The sequence below is a fragment of the Sus scrofa genome, chromosome 6 (genome assembly GCF_054392235.1).
Source record: "Sus scrofa isolate SSC_HxYL_T2T_F1_AM1 chromosome 6, Sscrofa_HxYL_maternal_Yorkshire_Landrace_v2.0, whole genome shotgun sequence".
In the NCBI taxonomy this organism is placed as follows: domain Eukaryota; kingdom Metazoa; phylum Chordata; class Mammalia; order Artiodactyla; family Suidae; genus Sus; species Sus scrofa.
This window is the reverse complement of record NC_139388.1, coordinates 32,512,945-32,527,878: the sequence shown is the minus strand read 5'-3', so window position 1 is coordinate 32,527,878 and position 14,934 is coordinate 32,512,945. Positions and strand designations below refer to the sequence as shown.

The following is a 14,934-nucleotide window of genomic DNA, read 5'->3' as shown; positions in this document are numbered from 1 at the left end:
TGAGGGAGAGTGCCGAGAGAGGAAATGCCGAGGTCTGTATTATCGTTGGCGGTCCGGGCTTCCTGTGCCAAAGGTAGCCTCGAAGGGTGCGAAACTTTGCAGTGCTAATGTACACAACGACATCCTCCCTTGAGCAGATGTTAGAAGAAGGAAAAGGAGCCCGGGCGCAAACCTGATGGAAATTTGCATTAAGCCTAGGTTGCCCTCACCGTGCCCCCCACCCCTAGGGACACTTGGGACATTGAAGGGGAGGGTGGAACTGATTTCTGAGTCTGGTCCATTCCAGGTCTATTACAAAATCTGTCCTCAGCAAGAGATGCCAGAAAGAGTTACAATAAGAGTTACAATTTTTGTAGCAAAGCTGGTAGCCTGGGCCAACCTATAATGACCTGACCCCTAAGTATCACTGTTACAATATTCTAAGTCTGAAGGTTCTGGGCGAATACTTGGGTGAAATATTAAGTATCCTGTCCTAAAATGACTGAGACATAGCAGAGAATGTCTCTAGGAGGGCCTTTTGTCTTAGGTGTCTTTTTAAAAGCAGGGTTAGGTAATAGATTTTCTTTTCCTTTTTTTTTTTTTTTTTTTTTGGTTGCCGAGGAGGGTTTATTTTCTTTTTGTGTGCAATTTCATTTTGCCGTTGGACATACTATTGTTCTGGAGCTGGTGAAAAGAAGGGGAGGGGAGCAGGAGGCAGGAACCACATTGTGAGTGAACTTGGCAGAAGGAGAGGTAACTTTCCCGTCCGGCACAGTATCTGAGGCTTGCAGTGCTCCTGGTCCCATCAATTCTTCCACGGTCACAACTAAACATCCCTGTCCCCTGATGGAACCACCAAAAGACCCAGTGTGGCCTTTTCATTTTTTCATTGCACACCTGCTTGGAAAGCGATGTTTGATGTTACTTTTCCACTATGTTAATTACACCTTGAATAGGATTTTATCGATGCCCTCAATGACATCACTCTGGAAACATCATTCAATTGGGTGGCTCGCTTTCCTCTGGATGACTGTACCAAATAAACATGCCAGCCTTCTTTTTATAGCCAGAGCTGTGTCTGTAAATACACACACACACACACACACACACACACACACACACGTGCATTCTTAACCACATCAGAAAGAAAACAGGGCTGCCAACTTCACAGCGTTCTACAAGATTTCGAATTAATATTAGTCTATTAAAAAGAGCTGTAACCAGAAGAAAAAACTTAGCCCGATTTGCAGAGCAAATACATTTCACAGTTGTTTTGGACAAATGCCCTCAGTGAGTATTTTTAAAGTCATGTACAACAGAAATATGTTATCACACGTAACCATGTTTTAATAAACACTTCATCTTTTTGTATTGCTTTCTTTTTCACCACAATAATAGAAATATAACACCATATATCACTGTAAAACACATTTCCACATAAATGCTGATAAGCACAAAATATTTTTCATCATTTACATTTTAACTGTAATAATATATGGCAGGATTAAAGCTGCATCCATCATGTGTCTAACTAACCTTGCTGTAATGAATTTTTAAATGTAATGGTTTCTGTCGCAAAGTAAAATCGTACATAATGTCTAGTGACACAGTAGGCTGGTGGATGGGTGGTTTTTGAAAATGTAAATGCAACTTCATTTTTAATTAGATTTGTAAACTTCACCACCTCCTCTTGCAGCCAGCTCCCGGACACCCCCCTGTGTCCTCTTCCCCTCCCACCCCCCGCCCCTGTTATATTTAAAGCAAGAAATACCAGAGGCGTGAATGTGGGAAGCACTGGCCAACAGCTCACGCCCCGAGTTGCATAAAATCACTTGCTGGTTGGAAATTCTGTGAATTCGGCGTGTGTGTATGTGTACGTGTTTGAGAAGAGCCAGACCCCAATAGAAACAAAAGCTGATGGAAATCACGGTGAGACAAGCGTTCGAGGGTGTCTGGAAGGGGCTTCGCTGCTGGGAGGGGTCCCCTCTTTGTGACAGTGGCCTGGATCCGATTTGGGATGGGGGTGGGGCACAAGGGGCGTGTACTGGGAGGGGGGGATCTGGGTCAAGGACAAATGCATTCCTCTCTCGCCCCCCTCTCTTTCTCTCTCTCGGCTTGAAATAACAAATAAGCCGACTCACCAGAGAAGAATCATTAAAAATAATTTGCACAAGCTTTCGGTTGTGTGAGCTCTTTTTTGATACAATATTTCCTTCCGTGATTATCACTGAGGACATGTTCCAGCCATATGGAAGCGAGCTGGGCTGGGAGCTTCCCCAATACCTGAGTGGTTAATTAAGAGCCGTTGCCCGGCCACAAGAAGCAGGTTTGAAATCCCTCTTCAGTCTCCGACAATGAGTAGCTTTTTTAGCAGCAGAAGTCACCAGGGACAGCCAGAAGCGAGGGTAATTATTTGAGATAACATACAGCTGAAAAGAGTGTGTGTGAGTGCAGAGGGGGGCGGGGGGGAGCGGGGGGAGCGATGTGCCGCTGAAAGAAGGGCAACAGTAGAGAAAAGTCTATAATAAAAAGGTCAACATCTCCTATTTTTCTGTACAGTGTCGACAGTCTGTAATGCCTTTTTAGCATGAATGACAACGGATTCTGTCTCTCTCTCTTTTTTTTAAAAAGGGGGAATATCTTATTTTGTATTCAAACTTTGCAATTGTGAGTTCAGGCCTGCCAGCTCCATCTGAATAAGCTATTCTCACTTTATCAGGGTTTGCTGAACTGACTTTGATTGCATTGTTGCAAAATAACAGTAATTTTTCCATTAACCCATACAAACCCTCAGCGAGCTGGAGAACAAAGAAATATCAGAGGGATGAAAGCGGTGAGCGCAGGGAGAGAAGCCGGGGGTTTCCTAAATGGCTCTAAATGCATCTGCACACACCAGCTTCTCGGGCTGGCCGGGGCTGGTGGCGGATGTCATTCGGGTCTCGCTGCAGGGTCCCTGGGGGTGCGACTCTCGGCGGGCATCTCTCATCCTCTCTGCCAACTTCTATTGTTCCCTCTGCGTTAGCAGGATGTGGGAAGCTGGCTTTCCCTCCCCTCAGAGGGAGGTGTTTTATCCTTTACCTTTCTGGTGCCAAGGACCTCAGTCTGCATCTAGAACTCAACTCGGAAATGCGGACAGCCCTGCAGAACCCAAGATTCTCTGAACACAGAGGGCCTTCCTTTTCCCCAAGGAAAAGGCCAGTGGGGAAGGGGAAAAGCCAGTTCCTTAGGCAACTGGAACTGAGCAGAGAGCGCTCCCCTCTGACCTTCTGGCCTGTCTGGCATCACCTGCACTGGGAGTGCTGGGAGAGTTCTAGTTTTGAGGTAGCTCTGGGGGGGCACAGTGGCATCGGCCTGTTGTCTTAAGGCAGGGTGGCCACAGAGGACAAGCAGGGGCTCCCATCTCGACTCATCAGAGGGGCATCTGCGTCTGGAAGCGCCAGTCCCAGCTGAGGTGCCGTCTTCCTATAGAAGGTCCCCAAGCCGGGATGGTGCCGGCTCAGCCCATCAGCACCAAACCGGGAGTTTCTGGTTTGGTTATTTCGGCAGGAAATGTCAAGACGTGAAGCCCATCAGTGGCCTGTGGCTCTCTGCGATGGGCCCAGGCCAAGAGCGAGGGGTCTACCGACCATGGCTTTGATCTCCCGGCCCCCACAGGCCACCCCGCTCAGGCAGGGGTGGTGGCACCTGGCGTCCGCGCCTCGGCTTTGTTTAGGAACTGCCCACTGTGTTAATTATCTCCTTTACCTCCACAGCATGGTACTGTCAAACCGAACACCAGCCTTTAGAAAATAAAAGTGAACACGGCCAGCCCGCTGCACCCTGCTCCCTTAATATCCAGCGCTTGACAGCGCCGGAGCTGTCAGATGAGAGGCGGCGTCAATGGAATAAAGGTGGGCAGATGTGTGATAATGAGACAGAAGCATGCACATGCTAATAGAACTCACCAGAACAGGCCTGCCTTAGTTAGACGGATCCAGGTAGCAGCTGCCGGGTGTCAGGTCGCCCGGATGCTACTTTCTCTTGATTCTCATTTAAGAACTGCTCTGCGCACGGCTGTCTGTCAGTGAACTTTTCCCTCTCAGGAGCTCCATCCCCTAGGTGATCAGTCACATTTCGACATAACTAGATGTCAAAAGAAGTTTAAGTTGTATGACGAACTGTGATGCAGTCAGCGCCAGGCTCCGGCCTCCAAGGCAGTTTCTTAATGATCCGCCTGGAAACTCTGGCGCCTTTTCTGGCGTTTTGTTTTCTTATTAAAATACGGCGCTAAGTCTTTGTCAATATCCATGGCAGCAACCACGGGCTCAAGACCGTATTATCCCAGAGCATAATTTCATTTTAAATGTGGAACTTGGACCCAGGCTGGCCGGGGAGCGGGAGGTTTGTGTTGAGTAAACAGGGGTTCTCTCCAAAAGGCCCGTTTTAGCCTCTGTAATGAAAACAAGGACCTTTGTGGGACGGAATGCCAGCCCGGTCTGGGACGCGGATGATCCGAAGGGGCAATGTGGGAAGTGTCACTGTGGGTTTTTTCTCAATCGGGAGAGAGTGAAGCGGAGAAGAAGCGATTTGGGCTGAAACAAAAGTGATTCCAACCTAAGCGGGCGGGAGACAGAAATAGCCCGCGAGGTGTCACCTCAGATACCAGCCAAACCTTTGCACTGGAGTACGAACTCTATGGGGTCCTTATTGGTCTCTGTGCGCCATGGGCTGCCCTGGAAAGGGTGCTTGGTGATGAGCTGGAGGGGCGTCTGAGGGGCAGTCAGGTACATGTGACACATGTTGTCACACACGCGACGAAGCCCGCCAGCCCTGGCCCTGCCTCCTAAGTTTGGCATTTTCTCCCGGTGTTTGGTTGGGTCTGGTCAGTTTCTTCTCTAAATATTTTCATCTTCTCTTGCCACTGTTTACATTTCCATTGGGAAAATAAATACTGCATGTCACTTCTGCCTGCAATATTTTCCTAGAGATTTTAATCCCTATTCCTGATGAAAGGTTTCAACACACACACACACACAGAGACACACACATACACACACACCCTCCAGCCTTGGTATGAAGGCCCTGCCGTTCATAAAATGCTTTTCTTTCTTCTCTTCGGAGAATGAAGGGATGTGCTATAGAAACCTATTTCTGCACTGACATAAGGAGGCGTTTGAAGGAATCTCATGTTTCCCAATCAGAGAACCCGCCATCCTCATCTGGAATGTTCTAAGCCACCCCTCCGAATCCTCACCCCACATCCACTGCCTTCTCCCCCACTCAATATAGAACGATTTCACAGAGCGGCTCTTACGACCTCATCTGCTCTCACATAAAACAAGACTTCTCCCCCCGATTCTGATATTTAGTTGCCTCCAGCTCATTAGTACTTCACAGCTTTACCCTGGAGGTTTAAATTTTTAAGCAGCTAGGATTCGTCTAAGAGGTCGTAACCTTATAATTTGTAATAACTTAGAGATCACGTTTCTAAAGTGTGAGTTATTTAAAAAAAAAAAAATGCTCCGTTTCCTTTGCCAGCCATTGATTTGCTTCCGCTTGCAGTGGGAGTCGGCGCCATCAGATCAGGTGATAGAAAATGCTCATTTATTCTCAGTAGGGAAACAGAAGCAATGATGAGGCATTTCTTAACGTGGATTGATCTTGCCTCAAACAAAAGCCCAGAGCGTCAAAAGCGACTCGAGGGGCAGCAGAGACGGTGGGGAGGAGAAGGGCGGGCAAGACCACGGTTTTGGAAGGGATCGAGCCTCTGCCAGAGCATCCGTCAGCATGCCCACTGAAATATGGACAAGCACTTACTGATTTTTTTTTTTTTTTTTTTTTTTTTTTTTTTGCTGTGCTGGGCACTACTGAGGGAAGCAGCGTGGTGGAAAACACATCATGGTTTGGATTCCGGCACATAAGCTGTTTAATTCCACGCAAGTTGCTTAACCTCTCTGGGCTTAAGGACTTTTTCTCTGAAATAGGAACAGAATCTGCCTCATGAGTTTGACATGAATGTTAAAGGAGACACTCGAAGTACACCAGCCGACGTCCTGCTGGAGACATGAGAACTAAAGATACAAGTATCAGCCTCCAGGGAGGGAAGGCGGGTACCTGGTTAGGACTTGATCCCAGACCCCGAGAACTTTACACTCTCGAGGTGGAGAGAAAGAGAGCCACACAAATCGGGCTAATGATAATGTTCAGGAAGCCAACATGAGAGGCTGTTTTTCCTTTTATGTCTGTTGCTTACAACAGGGCCAGGCTCCTGCTACAGCGACTCAACTTTGTCTAAAAATTATCTAAGGACCACCTAATGTGTGTCGATGCCACACATGTCAGATGTGTCAGCCTCTCCCCGTAATGACTCTCTGACATAAACAGTAAGGAAGAAATATTACAATTACCGAAGGTGCCGGAGCCCACATGCATTTTCATGAGGGTCCTGGTGAATGGCAGCCTGAGTTCTGTAATCAGCTCCCCCTGTCAGCAGAGCTGGCCGAAGAAAGCTCTCGTCCCCCTAAAGACAATTAAAATGAGTTAAATGAATTAAAAAGGCGCTTCCCCGTTAAAGTACAGGCAGAGGTTAGAAAGAGTAGAATTTGGATTTATGGAAACTCTGCGGCTGCCAAGCTTTAGGAATTGTGGCTCATGAGAGAAGCATTTCTGTGGGAGCCTAAACAGCTTATGAAATTGGAGGCTATATGCATAATTTTAAATTTCTGGGCAGCAGGTTTCAATCCCCTCTTTATTTTGGCTTCTGAGGTCAATAGGAATATATTTTTACCCAAAAGCAAATGGGTGGGGAGGCGAGAGACTGCATTTTTATTTTCATTAAAACAATGGGATAACTCAGAGTTCCCATTGTGGTTCAGGGGTAGCGAACCCGATGAGTGTCCATGAGGATGTGGGTTCGATCCCTGCCCTTGCTCAGTGGGTTAGGGATCCGGCGTTGCCGTGAGCTGTGGGGTAGGTCTCAGGCTTGGCTGGGATCCCGAGTTGCTGTGGCTGTGGCATAGGCTGGCAGCTGCAGCGCCGGTTCCTCCCCTAGCCCTGGGAGCTTCCATAGGCTGCAGGAGCTGTGGCCCTAAAAAGCAAACAACATCAACAACAATAAAAGCAAAGAGACAACTCAAAGGAACTTTCTTGTTTTGAGACAATGAGAGCCCAGTTCTGGAGACTGATTGGCAGAAGGAGAAAGAATGATCCAAGCCCCATTTCACCACTCAGCAGATGTGCATTTCTTACAAGGGGCTCTTCCATGCTGCGCCTCTGTTTCCTCACCTGCAAAATGGGCGTCATTGTTTCTACCTTAAAGAGGTACCACAATCAAGTGAGATAAGGTATATACAACGCTGAGCAGGATGCCTGCTGCCCATGGTCCATTTTCAATATTGCTCTTAAAGTCCTCATGTCAGGATGGAGTAAATGAAAACCAGAAGAGAGGAGGGGACGAGGGCCTTGGAGATCATGCCCCAGACGCTCTGGGGTACCGCCCCAACCTCTCCCGAGGGCCACTCGAGACCATAACAGGTGGTACTGCTCTTGTCCCAAATGTCCCGGTCACCTGCATGTCCAGATCTGGTCTCCGGAACCCCTGCCCATCACGTCAATTTCATCAGAAATTCTATCTCGACTTCTGCACGCAGCTTAAAGAAGGAAGGCTCGTGTGGTCCTCAGCCAGCCCCTCCCCTCCCCCCGCCAGGTCCCCCCAAGTGCCCGAGTGTGTGTATGCTCTTGCCTATTACATGCACAAACTCCATCAGAAAGCATTTGTCTACACCCTCTTTATTCACTTTCAAAGGGTTAAACAGCCTATTTACTGGGCTGTCAACAATCCCAGACCCAAATGGGGAAGAAAGCCCCGTCCAGTTTTGTGCCGCCCGGAGCCGTGTCTTTGCTGGCCTGTTCTTGTCACTGTCATGTAATATCCATGACAATCGTGTTGGGCTTTTTTTTTTTTTTTTTCGGGGCTCCGTGGGGCTCAATCTGAGGGGCCACTTTAAGCCAGGAAAGGCCTTTATTTCTGTGAATTTGAAAGAGCCCTGAGAAGGTCCTTCCCCTCAGAACCCTCTTCAGCAGGTCACCACGGTTTCAAAAGGATTTAAATGCGGAGGCTGCGATCAGTACTTCCATCACGTCCTAATAGACTGACATGAGCATTTGTGCCTGAAAGACAGGGGAAAAAGTGATGCAGATTTTCCTTAAATTGGACTGACGCACAAAGCAGGGAGGGCAGTTGAGTGACAAGGTAACCCCTCATACGCTCTTTTCCACTTCTAACCAGCGCCGCACAAAGAGAGCCGTGGGAAGCTGCCCAGGGGCCCGGCCGGGCCATCTCCATGGGCCATATGGAAATTTTGTTTTGTGTACAGAGAAAGTGTCTGATAACAGTGACCTTAACTGCCATATGTGGGCAGTGAATAGGCCAGAGGAAAACCACTCCACAATCTGACCCTCGACATATGGACCAGCCGCCCAAGGAGACTTTCATGCCATCTCGCTGGCAACCCCGGGGGATTTCATTAGATTTGTTAATGAATTGCTCTATTGACTTATATCTGCGCTCGCCTCATTAGAGGAGAAGAAGACAATTTTTATCTATGTTTTCGTGAAGGGGACCAGAGCGTTGCCTCCTTTGTGGGGCGGCGGGTAATCTGCAGGGCTGTCATCGGCTTTGAACTAATTTATTGTGTCAGTTTAAGGAGGCCCTTCCGTGCGCGTTGAGGCTGGAGCCCCACTCCAAGCCTCTTCAAATCAATGTTTTCCTTGTGAGCGGGATGTTTCCTCGGCTCCTGCTTGGTTTACAAATAGCCAGACATGATGTGGTCCTGATGCTGTGCGTTGTCAGGGTGCCGGCAGCACACAGCATCACCTGTCAGGAAGGGGCTTCTCCAGGCAGCGGCACATGGTGCTTGGAGGCTGCCCATCGGCCTCCCTGACCCGCCACCGGCACCTTCATACACCCCCCAAGGAACTTGGTGTTGGGACACTGGTGCACCCAGAACACCGTTTTTGTACCCTGTCAACTTTGGAATCACACGACTCTCCCCACATTAGCGATGGCTCTACTGTTGGGGCTTCTCAACGTGGGAAAGCTTGGGTTTTAAAGCAATAAGAGTTATCAATTAACATATTATTAGGGATAAACCAATAAAGAACCCATTATGGCTAATAGCAAGTGTGGAATCACGAGGAATTAGCACAATGAGATTCAATAAAATGGAAACTATAAAGATAAGCTTCTGAAGATTGGATCTGGCTTTCTGAGCTTAAGTCTCAAATAAACAAATGAATGATACCCACCAAAGCCTCCCGCTGGTTCCCTTTTCCCAAGCCTGCCAAGGACAAAGACAACTTTCTGAGCTGAAGCAAGGAAGGGAGCTGGTCAACATGGCAGCTTGGAGGTGGTGCATCCCATGGGGGAGGAAGGGAGGAAGAAGACAGGTCAGTTCTTAGGATACATACAGTTTGGCTCAGTGCTTCCTATATGAGTCCCTAATAATAGGATGTGGTGCAGAAGTCCGCAGGAATGGGCATTGGCCACTCTGGCACTTATCCTTGGCTCATGGAAAACCCAGTAAAGCAGAAAACATCCTATCGATGTCAAGGCAAAAATCTGGGATTCACAGAAGTCCTGCAGCAGCAGCAATATTAGGGCCGGGGGATGTAGAAAGATTACGAATAAGAGCCTGTCTCCTTGGAAGGGTGGGATGACGTGTGGCTGGGGATGCTGTCTGTCCTTGACTGAGTCTGAAGATGGAAACTAGGCTCTCCAGTGTAGCTCTGCCCTCTTCCCGTGCCCCACAGCAATGTCGAAATGCTATTTCTACTCTGCACGAGGAGAGGCTCCTTGGGACTGTTGGTACCCGTGGAAGGCTCAGAGGAAAAGGAATTCCCACCTTGGGAGAGAAGGTTCCACCACATTTGTTCTGGGCAAGAGAATGTCCTTGGAACAGGGGGCCTATAAGGTCTGAAAATATCTGTATGTGAGAATTGGGTCTGGGCAGGGGTTATAAGTTAGTTACATAAGCTGTAAGGGGATTAGGAAGTCCTTGGCTAGATTTTACCAACCATACTGTTTTTATCAAGACAGGTCTATTGGGTTGTTTGTGTTGAATTCATTCCTGTTTGTGGTTCCATTGCCTTTACAATGGAAATACCACTTGGCTGGGTATAAAATCCACCCTCTCCTTTGGAACTTCATAGACATTGTTCCACTGTCTTTTGACACCGAATGGTCACAACTGGTCCTTTACCACCTGCATCTTCGTTGGCTGCATTTCATGATTGAGCAGTTGTATTATTTACAAAATTTAAAAAGGACAAGGGGTGCTATATTTCACAATCCCTTTTGTGTTTGAAAACATCTCTCTGTTACTTTTATACTTACACGATGGTCTGACTGGTATAATTTACTTGGGTCACCTGTTCTTGTCCTCAGAACTCTGTAGACATTCCCCGGTCATCTTTTGGCTGCAAACATTCCTCATTGAGATGCTTTCTGAACTGCCAGGGCCTTGATGTGGTTCCTAGGTGCCTGAAGAAATATTTCTTTCCCCTTGAAGTCTAAGAACTTGACCGGAGAGTGTCTCTGTCTGTGTCAGTGTCATCTCTATCAGTATTTCCTGGAACCCAGTATTTCCAAGCATCCCCTTATGAACTGGATTCAGTTCTTTCTTCACTTCAAGGAAATGTGGTGCTATTACATTTTTGAAAGAAAAAAATTTTTTTGGGGTTCCGTTTGTGAGATTTTTCTGCTTCAGAGTCACTAATTACCTTGCAAAGATCCAATAGGCTTTTATCCCCAAAATGACTAAAATCCATTATCAGTTTATGATCTCTCCCATAGCCTCAGATCATAAGGACCTCAAAGGAAGAAAAACCTCTTATTTATCATTGTTTCCTCGAAGCCCAATACATAATATATAATAGATACATAACACATAATAGAGGCTTGGTGAGTAACTATGCAATTAACTTTCAAGTGGCCTTGTTGGTTGGGGTTTAAACTTTGTTTTGAGAGAAGATGAGAGTCCCTGAGGGTTTAATGAGCAGGGGAGTAGTTGACAGACTTCACAGACTTTATGTAACTTCAAAGGAAGGTGAGGAAGAAGCTCTCAATTAATGGTGGCGGCCGGAGATGCTGGTTTAAAGGAAAAGCAGATATGGTGGATAAACATGAAATTTTGGACTTCCCCAAGGGGAAAAGTCAGACTGGCACCTCCACCCCGAGGGCAGGTGGCTAATGGAAAGGGAACTGGACTTTGGTGCCAGGAAAATGGCTGAAAGTTCTTTAGGGCCCTTTTCTCTTAGGGTTTCTTCTTCTTCGATGTGTTGATTTCCAACAGCAAACTCCAAAACCAAATATCCACCAGGAGAAGATTCATTCAATACCCCGTGGTCTAACCACTCCATGGAAGACTATGCAGCCATAAAAAAGAATATGTGGACTCTTTCTGTAATAATTTATTGTTAAGTGAAAAAAGCAAGATGCTATCATTTGTCCTAAAGGGCAGGCAGAGATGGAGATGGAGCTCCGTGATCTCGTTTGGACCATGGATGTGCAAGAAACTAAAGACAGTGGTTGGGTTGGGCAGGGCCTTGGGTGGCTGAGGGGTGGTGCAACAGGGAGAGTTTCACTGCGTGATATTTGGGGTTTGGGGCAATAAGAATAGGTTTTGCCTATTCAACCAACGCATACAGCCGATATATTTTTTTTTTTTTTAAAAAAAACATATTTCTTTCTTCCTTTCTTCTTCTTTTTTTTTTTTTTTGTCTTTTTGCCTTTTCTAGGGCCGCCCCCACAGCATATGGAAGTTCCCAGGCTAGGGGTTGAATTGGAGCTGTAGCCGCCGGCCTACACCACAGCAACACGGGATCCAAGCCACGTCTGCGACCTACACCACAGCTCACGGCAATGCTGGATCCTTAACCCACTGAGCAAGGCCAGGGATGGAACCCGCAACCTCATTGTTCCTAGTCGGATTCGTTAACCACTGCACCATGATGGGAACTCCAAAAAAAACTGTATTTCTGAGCTCAGGCTTGACCATCTTCAGACAGTAGAAAATTGTATTAAAACTGGGTATGAAAAGTAAAGGTAGGAGCCCAGGGTGAGGGTGCAAGGCTTCCAGATTCCGGAGGCATGTGCAGCCTCTGTGCTGCTTGATTCTGGCATGGCCCTTGAGCTTCCATAGCCAGAGCTTCACGCTCTCCCGCCCTGTGATCTCCTTATCTCTGGATAAGGATGGAGTGATAGGGCATGTCATCATTTTAGCAAACATGAGAATACTTGTCTTTTGCCAATTTCATATCCACTTTCATCACAGTCCTCCAGCTCCTGTCTTTCTGTACCCACATCCTCTTGCCGGCAGCTCTCCCACACTTGCCGGAGGACAGAAGCCCACCCACCCTAGGGCCAACATCGAGTGCAAGACGATAGGCAAAAAGGAGCAGGTCAAATTGGGTGCTCACTCTGCTCTGGCTACACTGGTCTCCCTGTTGCCCTGTGATCCCACCAAGCATGCTTCTGCCACAGTGACTTTGCCTTGGTTACTGTCACTACTGGGGACACTCCTCCCTTGGAGAATATAAGACCTTCCCTCACCTCCTTCAGGCCTCTGCTTAAATATCACCCACTCAGTGGTGGATGCTCTGACACCCTAAAACAGCAACCCCCTCATCCCCATTCCATGCTGGCTGCTCTCAACTCCGCTTGCTGGCTTTACTTTTCTCCATAGGTCTGATCACCACCTAGTGTGCAATGTGCTTTACTTTTTTATTTGATCAGTTGTGCATTACCTAAGATGTAAAGCTCACTCTTTTTTCTTTATGTTTTGTTTACTAATAAGCCCTTGGCTCCTAGAGTGGCTGACGCATTTCAATGCTCGGTATTTGTTGAATGATTAATAGAGGGGTCATAGTCCTTGATCTTATGATTTTTGGTCTCTTTGCTTCTGTATCTCACCCACTGGACAACGAGTTTCCTGTGTCGTTACCACCCAGGACCTACTCCTAGGCCTGCTGATGCTCAAGAGATATGCATGTGTGTTTGAATGAATGAATCCCTGAAGGCTCTTTATTCCACCATCTCTATCCCAGAGGACTTTTGTTCCGAGGACACAGGACTAATATCCGCCACATTCAAACACAGCAATGGTTATTTAGGCTCCTTTGCTGATACGTCCTCTATTTGATTTTCTTACTTTTGTTTTTATTTTTCTTTTTACAGTCACACCTGCAGCACATGGAAATTCCCGGGCTAGGGATCGAATGGGAGCTGCAGCTGCCACCCTACACCACAGTCACAGCAACGCCAGATCGGAGCCATGTCTGTAACCTACCCCAGCAGCTCACAGTAAAGCTGGATCCTTAACCCACTTGAGCAAGGCCAGGGATTGAACCCGCACCCTCATGGATACTAGTCGGGTTCTTAATCCACTGAGCCACAACAGGAATTCCTGATTCTCTTACTTTCAGTTTGTCAGACACATTTTGGTGTGAGCTTGGTTCTAGAAGCTGAGGAATTGCAGGCAGTGCCTGGAAAAAGAAAGAGGATCTAGAAGGTTGACCTCAGGAACTTCTTTCTCTCTCTTTCTCTCTTTTTTCTCCATCACCTAGTAACTTTATTTTTTAAATTTAATTTTTGCTTAATTTTTTTTTTCTTTTATGGCCACCCTGCAGCATATGGAGTTCCTGGGCCAGGGGTCAGACTGGAGCCACAGCTGTGACCTGTGCAATTTTTATTTGATACTGGAATACAGTTGCTTTACATGGTGTGTTAGCTTCAGGTGCACAGCAAAGTGACGCCGCTGTACATATACACACATACATCCTTTTTCAGATTCTTTTCCATAGAGAGTATTGAGTAGGGTTGTCTCTTTCGTATACAGGAGTGTGTCTTTGTTAATCCCAAACTCCTGCTTCATCTCCCTCTCCCCACGTTTCCCCTTTGGTAACCAGAAGTTTGTTTTCAAAGTCAGGACCTATCTCTTTGTTTTCAAGGTGTGGAGTTTAATTTTTCTTTGAGAAAAGCAGTCATTAGGATGGATCTTGTTCGTATGAGAAAAAGAAGCCCCTATGTTTTGACTGTGGACCCTTTGTCCAGAATGGCAGGGGGCACTGATGTACATCAGTTTTTTTTTTTTTTTTTTTTTTTTTGGTCTTTTTAGGGCCACACCCAAGACATATGGAAGTTCCCAGGCTAGGGGTTGAATTGAAGCTGTAGCCGCTGGCCTATGCCACAGGTACGGCAATTCGGGATCCAAGCCATATCTGCAAGCTCCACCACAGCTCACGGCAACACCAGATGCTTAACCCACTGAGCAAGGCCAGGGATTGAACCCTCGTTCTCATGGATACTAGTCGGGTTCACTAACCACTGAGCCACCACGGGAATTCCAGTGCCAGATCCTTAGCCCATGTTCAGGGTTAGGGATTGAACCCACACCTGTGCAGCAACCCAAGTTGCTATAGTCAGACTCTTAACCCACTGTGCCACAGCGGGAACTCTTTTTTTTTTTTTCTTTCTTTTTTTCTTTTTATGGTCGCTCCTGAGGCGTATGGAAGTTCGTGGGGCTAGGGGTTGAATCGAGGTGCAGCTGAGGCCTACACCACAGCCACAGCAACCCTGGATCCAAGCCACATCTGTCATCTACACTGCAGCTTGTGGCAATGCCAGATCTTTAACCCACTGAACAAGGCCAGGGAGTGAATCCACATCCTCATGGGCAAGAGTCAAGTTCTTAACCTGCTGAGCCATAATGGGAACTTCAAAACTATGGGATTTCATGGACACAAAGTGCCACAGGAGAGAGTAGAAGAGGTGTTTCAGGACTAAGAAATGTAGTTGGGCTTTAATTCCATGTTCTTTTAAAAAAGGCAGATTATGAATTAGCCAGAGTAGCAGACAAACCATTGACACGGTAGAATCTCAGCTGACCAGGATTCTTGGTTAATGCGTTACTGCAGTGA

General features: G+C 47.0%; 1 long non-coding RNA gene across 9 annotated transcripts in view; it reads left to right on the top strand.

The window, feature by feature from the left end:
- The first annotated feature begins 1,757 nt into the window (after window positions 1–1,757).
- Window positions 1,758–14,934, top strand: part of LOC110260952 (uncharacterized) — a 255,028-nt gene continuing 241,851 nt past the window's right edge. For 7 of the 9 annotated variants that reach the window (XR_014805882.1, XR_014805881.1, XR_014805883.1 and 4 more), the window contains exons 1-2: window positions 1,758–1,908; window positions 3,732–3,869. This is a non-coding gene — a long non-coding RNA (uncharacterized LOC110260952). The remainder of the gene's footprint in view (window positions 1,909–3,731; window positions 3,870–14,934) is intronic. The other 2 variants (XR_014805885.1, XR_014805887.1) reach the window with 1 other exon arrangement.